Raw genomic sequence first — 13,272 nt, 5'->3', positions numbered from 1 at the left:
ATTCTTTGTCTCCGCACCTTGGCACCTGACCGGAACCAGCTGGGTGGAGATGCCAGCATGGAAGAGAAGATTGGACCATGTGATGGATTTGTGGGTGTGGGGAGAAGATCATGGACTTTTTAACTTGGTGGAATCCCAGGAAGTTCTTCCGAATTGGGATTCCATAGTACGATGCCAAAATGTCCATTTTATTAAATTGGAACTTTAGGGATCGCTCTGCCTTGGACTCCGATTTAATTCTGCATGATATTTGGAATGCTGACATACGGAGTGAGACTCCATTTCAGGAACACACAGCCCGTAACTCTAAAGCAGAGGAGGATGGATGTTTTAAGTCAAGCCACAGTTGGCTTTTGAATTTTATTTTCACCATTTGTCTATCTACGTACACAGTCTGAACCCAGCAGCTGAAGCGGTAATGTAAATTTTTGAAAATTGTATTCAAAAAGTTGTTTGGTTTTTTTCGCAGCAGAACATGGTGGATGACATCATTTTGATGATATCAAAGTAACCTGATGAGCCAGATGTTGCCAGTCCTGAAGTCATTTTTGTCTTTCTATGTTTGTTGTGATTAACATATTTTTCAAACTTGGCATCAGTGAGATTTGTCTCTAGCCTGTGCATTCAAGGCACCAATGTTTCTGAATCACACATTCAAGAAACGGGAAGGGGAAAAAAAACTTACATCATGGAAGTCCTGAAAACTGAATTCATTTCACACCCATCCTTCTTGAATGTCAGAATCTCCAGCTTATCTCCCTGATATGAAACACAAATAAGCAAAAGAAGATGTGATGAACAGTGTCTAAATAAGCCTATTAGCCAATCTGCTGAAGGCCACAACATATGGCAGATTGTGACATGGAAGGTTAGGATACTGTTCTAACCATCCTTCTTCACTCGATCACAGACGACAGTCAGACAGACTTAAAAGGAAATAACTTTATCAGTCCTGGCTCACGCTTGCTGTGAGCCCAAAAGAAACATAAATAAAGTATCTGGCAAGAGACTTTATGCTAGTAGAAAATAGTGGGAAGCCTGTGACCTGAAAAAAGGGAAAATGACTCCCTATAAAATTCTTTGTTTATCCATCTTCATGTGTGGAAGTTTAAAAAAAATGGATATGACATGAGAAATACAAAAGCTGAATGTAATGTAGATGGGGGGAAAATATTGTTGTACAACAAGGAGAAAGGAGACAGAAATATAGGAGAAAGAAATATGAACCCACAGAGTGGAAGAAAGAGTACAGGGGAAATTGTGGTTGGGAGGATTGATGAGATCCTGGGGGGGAAAGAGAGAGAGAGAGAGAGTGAGAGACAGAGAGAGAGAGAGAGAGGGAGGGAGGGAGGGAGGGAGGGAGAGAGAGAGAGAGAGAGACAGAGACAGAGAGACAGAGAGAGAGAGAGAGAGAGAGAGGGAGGGAGGGAGAGAGAGAGAGAGAGAGAGAGAGCAAACGACAGAACAAGAAAGGATGGAGAGACAGGGGGGCTCAGAGCATTAGAGACATTCCTATTCCTAGACAATCAAGAAGCCCTCCATTTATGCTCAATTTATGCTTTCCAGTCAAACAAGTCCACTCACCCTGTCAGACATGATGTATGCTTTGCTGAGCTACCAATAGCCAGAAAAAAACACTTGATGTTCTTACCTGTGAAAGGAGGAAAATTTGGAGGGATGCTACAAGTTTCCACATGGTGATCACCCTTTAGTGTTAGGATAGGTGTGAATTTTCTGCTCTTTAAGCAGCGCAAAGATCAATTTCCCTCTGATAGCAGGGCTTTGTGACTGACTGAATCTTTTAACACCATTATAAGCTTATCCCCACTCCAGAGTGAGATACCATTTTAATTTTATTTAGCAGATTAGTTTTTATGACGTTTTAATAATATCTTTCAAAACTTAAGTTTTCCTTTAATCCATTTCCTTTGTTAATTCACTCCTCTGGTCTGAAGACAGCTTTAAACAGGAGGTTAGACTTCAGGAATTTACTGCGGACCAGATTCCTCTGCCTCTGTTTAACTACACCAGAAGGAAGAAGAGCGAAGATGGAATTGTGAAAAGATTTACTCAGTACTTTTTAATAGCTAAGGCGAAGCGCCCATCGACTTGAGTGATGTTGAGTTGGCCACGCCCACATGGTCACATGACCACTGAGCCACGCCTATCCAGCTGGTCATTAGGGCAGAGAACCGGTTGTTAAATTATTTGAATCCCACCAGTGGACCATAGCAACTTAAAGTGACAATGAAAGACACACCTCAGGCTCTATTGCTGATCTTCTTCAACAAAATACCCCAGATCCCATCTCTGGTAAAGTCTGTATTAGGTGATGAAGGAAAATATTATTTCAAAACTGGACTCGATGTGTATGTACGTTTGGGCTGAGGAATGAGATAAAATTAACCTTATGAATAGCAATAGCAATAGCAGTTAGACTTATATACCGCTTCATAGGGCTTTCAGCCCTCTCTAAGCGGTTTACAGAGTCAGCATATTGCCCCCAACAATCCGGGTCCTCATTTCACCCACCTCGGAAGGATGGAAGGCTGAGTCAACCTTTGAGCCGGTGAGATTAGAACCGCTGAACTGCAGATAGCAATAGCAATAGCAATAGCAGTTAGACTTATATACTGCTTCATAGGGCTTTCATCCCTCTCTAAGCGGTTTACAGAGTCAGCATATCACCCCCACAGTCCAGGTCCTCATTTCACCCACCTCAGAAGGATGGAAGGATGGAAGGCTGAGTCAACCTTGAGCCGGTGAGATTAGAACCGCTGAACTGCAGATAACAGTCAGCTGAAGTGGCCTGCAGTACTGCACCCTAACCACTGCGCAGTCACTTAAAAATTATTAGGAGGGCAAGTTTGCATGATGTGAAAAATCTGGTAAATTACAAGGCAGTGATGGAACACCTCATCCTGTCCATCAATTTCATGCCAAAAATTAAATCTGTTTTCTTTCATCCCTCCCCCCCCCACATTTTTTTTTAAAAAAATGACCTTTCCACTCCCTGGATTACTGTTTCTGATTTTTTCTCCTTCTATCCCATTCTGGTCTCCTTTGCTGAGAATGCAGGAAGTGAGATAAAATCGCGCCCGGTGACAGTTTCACAGGCTGGGCTGACTGGCTAGCTAAAGATCACACTGTAGATTTGTATCAAAGATTGAATTTCTATCTGGCAACTTTGAGATAGGTGACCCAAAAGATACCTGTATATGACAACTTCAAAGCCTGCCATATATCCTCCATGGAATATGCTTCTTTTTTCCCCCCTTCTGATCTTGCCACTTAATTATTTCTAATCTCCTATAACCGCTGTGTATAATTTAGAGAAGGCACTAGCATTAATGTGGGTGATTTTTCATGGCAGCTCAAAACTGTTCAAGGTGTCCTCTGGAAGCCCGGATTTACTCTTGGATGTCAGCAAATAGCAGCTTTGAACGGTATTGATTAGGTAAATGAAAATATTAGCTCTTGCTTATGTTGAAATTGGATACACAACAAGGGCTTGAGCAATTTTGACAAAGTCACCTAATGGTGTTAATATTAAAAAAACCCTTAATTTATCTATATTTGCTAGACACCAATCTGTCTATTACATCTGAATGCAGATACGTTCTCACAGCAATTTTTTTCTATTGGAAAAGTAGGTTTCTATTTGATTAGAATCAGAGGTGGGTTCCTACCAGTTCGCACCAGTTCGGTAGAACCGGTTCGTCAAATCTACCGAACTGGTTAGAAGAGGTTCCACCAGAAAGCAGGCCACACCTACAGAAGAGGTACACCTACAAAAAGGTTTTTGAAACCCACCACTGACACATAAACACAGAGAGAGAGAGAGAGAGAGAGAGAGAGAGAGAGAGAGGGAGAGAGAGAGAAAGAGAAAGGAAGAAAGAAAGAAATAAAAAAGAAAAAAGAAAGAAAAAGTGAGAGAGAAATGAAAGAAAAAAGGAAAAAGGGATAGAGAGACAAAAGGAAGGAGAGAGAGAGAGAGAGAGAGAGAAAACACATGGCCAGCAAGCCACTCCCACCAGGTCACATGGCCAGCAAGCCACTCCCACAAAGGAGACCACACCCACAGAGTAGGTTCGAAAAATTTTTGAACCCCTCCACTGATTAGAATCTAGTAATAAATTGTAACTATTACACTGGAATTAGATTCATGAAGTTCCTCATAGTCCCCTCGTTCCCAATTTTCTTAATAACGACTATATAAGTCATTATTAAATCTTGGTTAGTAGAATAAAAGTTCTCCTTAATTATTATATGAAGGATTCTAAATGCAATGTGTCTGATGCGACTGATCCCCCCCCCCCAAAAAAAAGAATCTTATGATTCATTCATCTAGAAACATATTTGGCATATTTTCATCAATCTACTGGAACAGGTTGAAGCTGCTAAATGTACTGTACAGATGCAATTTATTTTCCCCAAAAGTGTGTTTGCTGAAAGTATGTAACTTCCACTAAATGCAGTGATATCTCCACCCTCTTGTAACACTGAGTAATTATCTGAAAATGAGAATTTATTTATTCCTATAAAAGACCAAGACAAATTTGATCCTACATATAGGAAACTTGAGAGCAAGTTAATGTAGCGCCTTAAGCCACCAGACTAGAAACATGGAGGCTGTGAATTCTAGTTCTGCCTTAGACACAAAGCCATCTGGATGACCTTGGGCCAGTCACTCTTTGTCAATCCTTGAAGGAAGCAAGAGGAAACCACTTCGGGGGGGGATGACAAAATATTTCAAGGACTGGACCAAGCAGTCTCCGAGAATCTGATAAAACTGGACATAATGGTGAGGGGGAGGAATCCCATTTGATCCTAGCAGGTGATCAAAAGAAACAGAAAGCTATGCAAAGCTGATCCTAATTATTATTTGGATGGGAAATCAACAGAAAACCCATATCGATGGACTACATTACAAAGCCAAAAGTATATCTTTGAAGGAAGTAGTAAGAAGCTACTTCTGTATTGTTGCCAAAAAGCAAACTGCACATACATACACATGTGTTCTGACCCCCTCCTCCGTCCAGCAACGAAAGCTGAGACAAGCTTAACCAGAATGTACTTTAATTAGCAAGACCAAAATCTCGGTGGCTGAAAGCCAAGCAAACAAACAGATAAGGACCTTGGCAGCAACTCAGACAAACCTTGGCAGCAATCCAGCCTGCCAAGTTCGTTACTTTCTCTTTAGTCAATGCGTTGACTTCTGCAAGAGGGGCGTGTCACAAGCAGTCTTTTTTATAGTCTGGAGAGGAGCCTAATGACCATCAGCTGAGCACAATTACCTCCTGTAATTGTTTCTGATGCTGAGTAGCTCTTCAATGGCGTGCATCCAGGAACAACTCACTGTTGGTTTCTGGATCACTCTCCTTTGTCTCCTCCCCACTGGTCCAAGGCTCAGGTGCCTCCTGGTGGCCAACCAGTCTCTCTGCGCCCTGCTCAGAGTCGGAACCCTGTCCAGGGTCCTCTACATCCTCCAGGGCGACTCATAGGGCCCCTCGCTGTCAGAGTCTGGTGGCAGCTCCAACAGCTCCTGCTGGGCTACAACACACATGCAATCAATAGGAATTGAATATTATCTTCATAAGAAGAAGTATTAGTCATTTCTCAATTTTCTTATGCATATCCAATATACTACCACGGTGAAACTAGGTAAAAGTAAAGCTTTTTGTCTCAGTCTAGGGAGTGATGCTCATTTCCTTTTCTTATTCAAGGGAATCAGTGTTGTCCACGCAATCTTGAGTTAGTCCAGGATTTTAAATCATTGTCATCATCACCTTGTTTTTGAGTAGGTATTATTTGAATTATTCATCGGGTGTCTGTGTGTGTGTGTAATGAGGCTAATCTTCTGCACACTGAAGACATTGAACACTGAACTCCTTGTAAGGGGTGGTTCCACCACAAATGCGCGAACGACAAAAGCGTGCCTAACTAAACCGCGGTGACAAAAGTGTGCCGACAAAACCGCGTGACAAATGAGAGACGAATGAGCCCTGAAGCGCGCCGACAACAGCGCGCTGACAGAAGCGCGCTGTAACCTAACCCTAACCCTAACCCTAACCCTAACCCTAACCCTAACCCTAACCCTAACCCTAAACCTAAATCTAAACCTAACCCTAAACCTTACCTTAACTTAAATCGCGCTTCTGTTGGCGCGCTGTTGTCGGCGCGCTGTTGTCGACGCGCTTTTGACATCGTGGTTTTAGCACCGCGGTTTTGTCGGCACGCTTATGACGTTCGCGCTTTTGTCGGGTCACGGTAAGGAGTTTGGCCATGTCTACTTTAGCATAGAATGACGCTGAACATTCTTTGAGGTGTTTTTATTTAAATTTTGAGGCCTAAGGCAAGGAGAGTGAAAGCAGGTATTGTTAATTAGAAGATAATGACACACAATTCATGCCAACAGAGGGAGGGATGACTCCAAAATCTTACATAAACCTCCCACATGGGGGAATATAATCATGTTTAACCTGTCAACAATCAAACAGGCCTGGCATTTGGACTGCTGCTGTCACCTTGGAAACTTAATAGAGAATCTAGATACGCATCCAAGAAAATTAGAAATATTCAAAAGCAGAGAGAAATAGACAGCATTACACATAAATAGAAGTTGTGGGATTCAATAGAAGAAATTCCCTGCATCACATAGATAAGCTTGTTTACTGATATCAAATGAGCCGCACTATAAATTTGCAGTGACTTTTCTAAGGTTCAGTATACCAAAAGCTCCTATATTCCCCTCCCTGGTGAAATACTCCTAGCAACTGCTTCATGTGGAAAGGCCTCATGTAACAGTTTCTCTTCTTCTTCCTTTAGGAAAGATGAAATCCTGGACAAACTGGATCTAATCCAGGAGTTGGCAACCTTAAGCACTCAGAGGCACAACGGTCCTAACCGGACCTTCAACTCTGGAGCCAACCAGAAGCCCGGGTCCCCCACCATAAAGTCTCCTCCTAGCCTGGCATCCTTTTTCCTCTACCTGTCCTAACCAAAAGCCCTATCAATTGTGGAGCTGACCGGAAAACCCGCCCTTTGCCATAGAGTCTCCTCCTGGAGTGCTGTGCTTCTCCATCCCAACTCTCAAAATTGAGAGGGAGCCACAACAGGGATGAAAGATCCACATGCAGCTCCAGAGCTGCTGATCCCTGATCTAGTCCAATGCTCCTCTCAGCTTTTCAGGCTGTGATTATTGGGTAATTTCTCTTCTGTTGAGATCTCTCCCACTCTCCCTCCCTCTCTCCCACTGTGTGTGTGTGTGTGTGTGTGTGTGTATGTGTGTGTGTGTGTCCCTCCTTTGGCTGAACTGTCTATCAATATCCATGAGTCCTTCTCCACTATCCCCAAATGCACTTTTCTCTTTTGGGCAAAACTTCATAATTTTTTTCTTGTTACTTTCCCCATACTCATGAATGATCTTTCTGTGTCTTTCCTTTGAGACTTTACTTCTTATTCCCTTTTTTACATCTTTCCTGATCTGTTTCCTGCCTGTCTGCTTTTTGAGATCTCTTGCCAGAGGTCTCCTAATTCCAAGTCCTTTCACGGTCTACAAGTTAACAAGAAGCTTCTTGTCGCAGCTTCCTTTAATTTACACCTCTATTTATCTTAACATCTCTGAGGATCCTATTTCTGCTGCTTCTCTCTCCTTTCAGTTACCATTATCTGCGCAACCAGTTCCTTAGTACCAATGCTAACTTTCTACTTCTTCACAACAAACTCCTGCCAGGTTCCACAAAGTGGTTTTAACTGATTTCTTAATTCCGTTGCAGTCCTCACAGTTTTATACATACGCAGTATGTAGAATATCTTGAGATAAATGTAGACTGGGTACATATTAATTCTTTGCAAACTTCAGGCGTATTTGCTCATGTTTGATATTCTTTCCGTTTCTCATTACTATCATTTAGATTATTCCACATTATGAATATGGAATGTGGCTTTCTGTTTTACTATCTCCTCATCACCCCCGTTTTCCCCATTACTTCAGTGAAGTCTCCTGCTACAAAACTATTAAATCTAAATGTTAGAAATTACAATTACCCAGTTTGATCTCGGCATTCTAAAATCTAACAGCTCTATTTCATGCACAGTTCCTCAGACTAATGGAGATAATATAATTAAAGGAAGTACTTAATGCATTCACAGAATACTTTTTTGTTCCTATCTTGTACGCTGTATTTTGACATTTTGTAATTTAAATTTTGCCGACTTTCCATTCTACCTGACAGCTGATAGCTCAAGCAATCAGAATCCTAAATACTAAGAGTACATGGCACACAATAAATTATACTGGTACTCAACCTGGTCTTATTTGCCCAAAACCTCTTTCACTATTGAAATATAAAATGTTAATTTGGGAAGATGATTCAATTGCGGTATAATATTGAAGCAAAAAAGAAAAAAAAAACTCTGATTGAAATTAAACTAGAAGAATTCCAACTTGGAGAATGTGAATGGACTTTTAAATGCCCTAACAAATGAGGAGATCAAAAGAGCCATCTTGCTCTTTCCCATCCACCCTTCTCCCCCAAATATAGAAAAAAAAAAAGACTTCACATTTGCAAGACAGTAAGGCACTCTCACTAGACTGTAATGCCTGGGGCTAAAGGATAGGATCCTGCAGGGTCTTGAATGGACGTTTTGAATCTGATTCAAGGCAACGCGTGACCCGACAAAAGCGTGCTGACAAAACCGCATCGCTAAAACTGCGACGTCATCACCGCGGTGACAACAGCACGGTGACAGAAGGGCGCTTTACAACAGCGTGTCGAGAGAAAGCCGGTTTAAGTTAAGGTAAGGGTTAGGGTTAGGGTTAGGTTTAGGGTTACATTTAGGTTTAGGTTTAGGTTTAGGTTTAGGTTTAGGGTTAGGGTTAGGGTTAGGGTTAGGGTTAGGGTTAGGGTTAGGGTTAGGGTTAGGGTTAGGGTTAGGGTTAGGGTTAGGGTTAGTCTTAGGTTTAGGCTTAGGCTTAGGATTAATTATTTCTTCATTTACTGGTATTTCTACATTTTTCCAGTGCTGCACAGATAACCCTTGCAATATTAAATATACACTTTGCTATAAGCCACTTAATTTTTTTTGTAGTGGCAAAGGTGTTCCAGTATGAAACAAATGCAAAGCATTAAGGCAGGCTGGTTTAGATTGGCTGCTTGCTTCATTCACTGAATGCTTCCAGTAAGGTGGGCAGACGGATACTGTTGTAGCTTGTGGGAAGTTATCACCCAGCTCTCTCCCAGAAAAATGAAACATCCTAGGAAATATTGAAAAGGCAGAATATTTCTCTGGATGTGAAAAGAAAGAAACATGCTTTAAAAGACAGAATAGTTGCCTGTAGCTTCCTGCCCATCCCCACTGTTAATGGGCCATTGAGAAGGCCAGGCTAGCCCCTTTTACATAATAAAGACTTCTCCACTGCAGCTGCAGGGGGAAGGAACGTTACTCAACTGACCACATGGCATCTGAAAACTCATCCATACCTGGATTCAAAACACAGCCTAGAGAGTAGCCCCTGCATGGCCCCATGGGAGTCTGATAACCAATCAGAATACATTTCTTACACAGGAACAGGAAACAGAGAGGTGGGACTGAGCAGGTTATAAAAAGCCTAGCAAGCCCCTCCCTCAGCCCTTCTCTTCTTCTCCACCAACATTGAAGCATGTGATCACCTTTTCTGTTCAGGGCTCAAGCCATGTGGCCCTGTCCAACAAGAAACCATCTTTCCAAGCAGCCTCCATGTCTCCAGTGTCTTTTCCCCCACTTGGAGCTGAACCCAGAAGGACATTTCTTTCATCAAGCTAAAAGACAGCTGGATGTAGGAGCCAGTTTACCTATCATTCTCTCTGGATTAAAGAGAGAAAATGAGATCACCTTTATGTTTTCTGGACAATTGGTTTTTTTTTGTGAGTTCACAGTATAAATGAATGTTATTGAACCCACTGTGAATCATAGATTTCCTCATGCTCTCATCTATTAAATGTAGCCTTTTTAAAGGATGCAAAATTCAACCAAGCCTTATCTTTTTAATTACCATGGAGTTTAATTTTCTTTTTATTACCTCTTAAAGATTGAAAAACCTCCAGAACTACAAACTTTGCAATTATTGGGCAATTGCCTGTTTAATTTGTTTAAAAAGAAAGTATGTACTGTATTTCTTACTTTGTGAGATTTTTTTTAATATTTACAATATATACCAAAGGAATGACTACAGTGTTCTTTTTGGAAATGTATAAATGCTAAGAATTCAGGTGAAATTGATTAAAGAAAAATGTGGAAGTTAACTAAAACCTACTAGAAATCACCAGATGGCTACCTTATTTTTTTTTAAACAACCTGTGGACTCAAGAACTATGTGAGTCATATAACCCTGTATTTCTACCAGAAAAATGTTGAGAAAAATTAGGTTTAGTTGAATACATTGAAAAGAATATTGTACAGGAATCCTAAACTTATGATTGGGGTGCTTCTTTCCATTTGAGTTTTGACTTGAAAAATACTTGAATCAGTGTACTCATACCTGGCACATCTCCTCAGATCAATGATCCTGGTGAAATCAATCAATCAATATTTAACTGTTTATGCATATTTCATACATTTAAGCCATTTATACCAAATGATAAATTATATTAATTAATTATTTTTATGTAATAAATTTTTACCTAATAGCCCTTTGGGATGAGACTGACTGGTCCTATCTGGTTTTCATGCCTAAGGATGGATTAGAATTTACCAATCTCCTGGTTTCTATCCTGAAATCTTAACCACCAGACCCATCTGGCTCTACCCAGGGAATGATATGCAAGCAACACCTTCTACCTATGAGCCGCAGTGGGGCAATGGTTAGAGTGAAGAACTGCAGGCTACTTCTGCTGATCACTGGCTGCCAGCAATTTTGCAGATTGAATCTCACCAAGCTCAAGGTTGACTCAGCCTTCCATCCTTCCGAGGTCAATAAAATGAGGACCAGATTGTTGGGGGCAATATGCTAACTCTGTAAAACCGCTGAGAGAGGGCTGTAAAGCACTGTAAAGCAGCATATAAGGCTAACTGCTACTGCTATTGCTACCTAAGCAGTAATTAAAAATATGTTGCCCTGTGAATACAGACTTCAAAACTGGAAACTCACGTATTATTTAGGGAAAGAGATTCTACATTTTGAGGAACAACACTGTGAAAATATAGCAGTGGAACATAGCAATTGGAGGTAAAGAGAAAGGAAGTTGGAAAGCCATCCTGTATGCAATGATAAATAGTAGTTAAAAGGGAGCACAGGTGGAAAATAGGAAGGCTTTGATTACTGGAAAGGCTAAATTCAGTTCCTTAGAAGATCCTGGATTCAAACAACAAACACACACCTTAAAAAATGTCATAGGGAAAGATTATAAAAACATCTCAAAAGAAATTTGGTACATTGGCCCCAAAACACCAGTAATGCTTCAATCATTTCATATCCTTTGTTGAGACTGTATATTTTCATGGCTGAACACTATGGCATATTTTAGCTTTGAAATCCTGACTATATTTCCTGTCTTAGCAATTATCTCCAAGGCAGACTATATCAAACCACTCACGGCGATTGATTTAATATACGTCACTGATGCGTTCAGTTTGGCAAACAAGACCTTCATATTTTCAGTTAGTCACATTGTCTTTCACGTAATTTTTAATGCTCTGGACCAAAATGGCAATACGTAAAAAAAAAAAAAAAAAGACCAAACACCACAAGTCAATAATTTTTACTGCTATTGTTAAATCTTGTCTTCAGTTTTTCCATGGATGACAGGAGAAGGTAATGGGAAAATATCTCAAGAGAATCCTTAAAGAAGGAGATACTAAAAGCAGAAGTGAAAACAGTTCCAATTAGGGTGGATAGGAATGGAAGACAGCAGAAGAACGCACTGTGACTACCCAGAAACCTTATGGTCATGTCCCAAAGGAAAAGGATGCACAGAGATATCTTAGAACTGTACAGCTGATATCAGGCAAGTGGAAGCTCAGACTAAGCTGTGGTTAACAAAGGATGCAAAGACAATAAGGGAGACTAACAAGAGGAGCTTCTTCAGACACAGTCAAAATACAGATAGTCCTCGACTTACGACCACAGCTGAGCCCAAAACCTCTGTTGCTAAGCAAGACAGTTAAGTGAGACTTGCCCCATTTTATGACTTCTCCTGAGGACCTCTCCTCAGTTGTTGAGTGAATCAATTGAGCAATAGCAATAGCAATAGCAGTTAGACTTATATACCGCTTCATAGGGCTTTCAGCCCTCTCTAAGTGGTTTACAGTGTCAGCCTATTGCCCCCAACAACAATCCGGGTCCTCATTTTACCCACCTCGGAAGGATGGAAGGCTGAGTCAACCTTGAGCCGGTGAGATTAGAACCGCTGAACTGCAGATAACAATAGCAATAGCAATAGCAGTTAGACTTATATACCGCTTCATAGGGCTTTCAGCCCTCTCTAAGCGGTTTACAGAGTCAGCATATTGCCCCCAACAACAATCCGGGTCCTCATTTTACCCACCTCGGAAGGATGGAAGGCTGAGTCAATCTTGAGCCGGTGAGATTTGAACAGCCGAACTGCAGAACTGCAGTCAGCTGAAGTAGCCTGCAGTGCTGCATTTAACCACTGCGCCACCTCGGCTCTTTTTAGAAGAGGTTCCACCAGTGGACCTGGAAAGCAGGCCACACCTACAGAAGAGGTTCCAAAAATTTTGAAATCCACCACTGCCTGCAAGTGATTCATAAAGACAAGATGGAGGGATGGATGGATGGATGGATGGATGGATGGATGGATGGAGGGAGGGAGGGAAGGAAGGAAGGAAGGAAGGAAGGAAGGAAGGAAGGAAGGAAGGAAGGAAGGAAGGAAGGAAGGGAGGAAAAATGTACTTTCTGCAGAAATCCAGCGACAACATGGAAGAAGGCTCTAGGGCAGTATACCAAGCTTTTAGAGATTAGAAGAATATCTATACCTGCCATTTATAATCCAGTATTAGATTTCTACAAACTCTGCTTGAGGAAACTAGGAAATGAAATGTAGAGTCAGACACTGAGAGATGGCAGCTGCTTTTCTGTGTCTTAAGGACATCAAATGAAGCTTCAGTGACTAGAAGTATGAAAAAGGCCTTGATGATTCGTACCTGCATGCAGTAATTGATTCAAGAGCATTGCATAATCAAACAGATGAAAACAAAAGAATACAAAGATACCCCAAACGTTATTTATACACAGTCATATCTTAAACTTTCTTCCGATAAGTAAATGAAACA

Source organism: Thamnophis elegans, chromosome 11, assembly GCF_009769535.1.
Source record: "Thamnophis elegans isolate rThaEle1 chromosome 11, rThaEle1.pri, whole genome shotgun sequence".
Lineage (NCBI taxonomy): Eukaryota > Metazoa > Chordata > Lepidosauria > Squamata > Colubridae > Thamnophis > Thamnophis elegans.
This window is presented reverse-complemented; position numbering follows the sequence as displayed.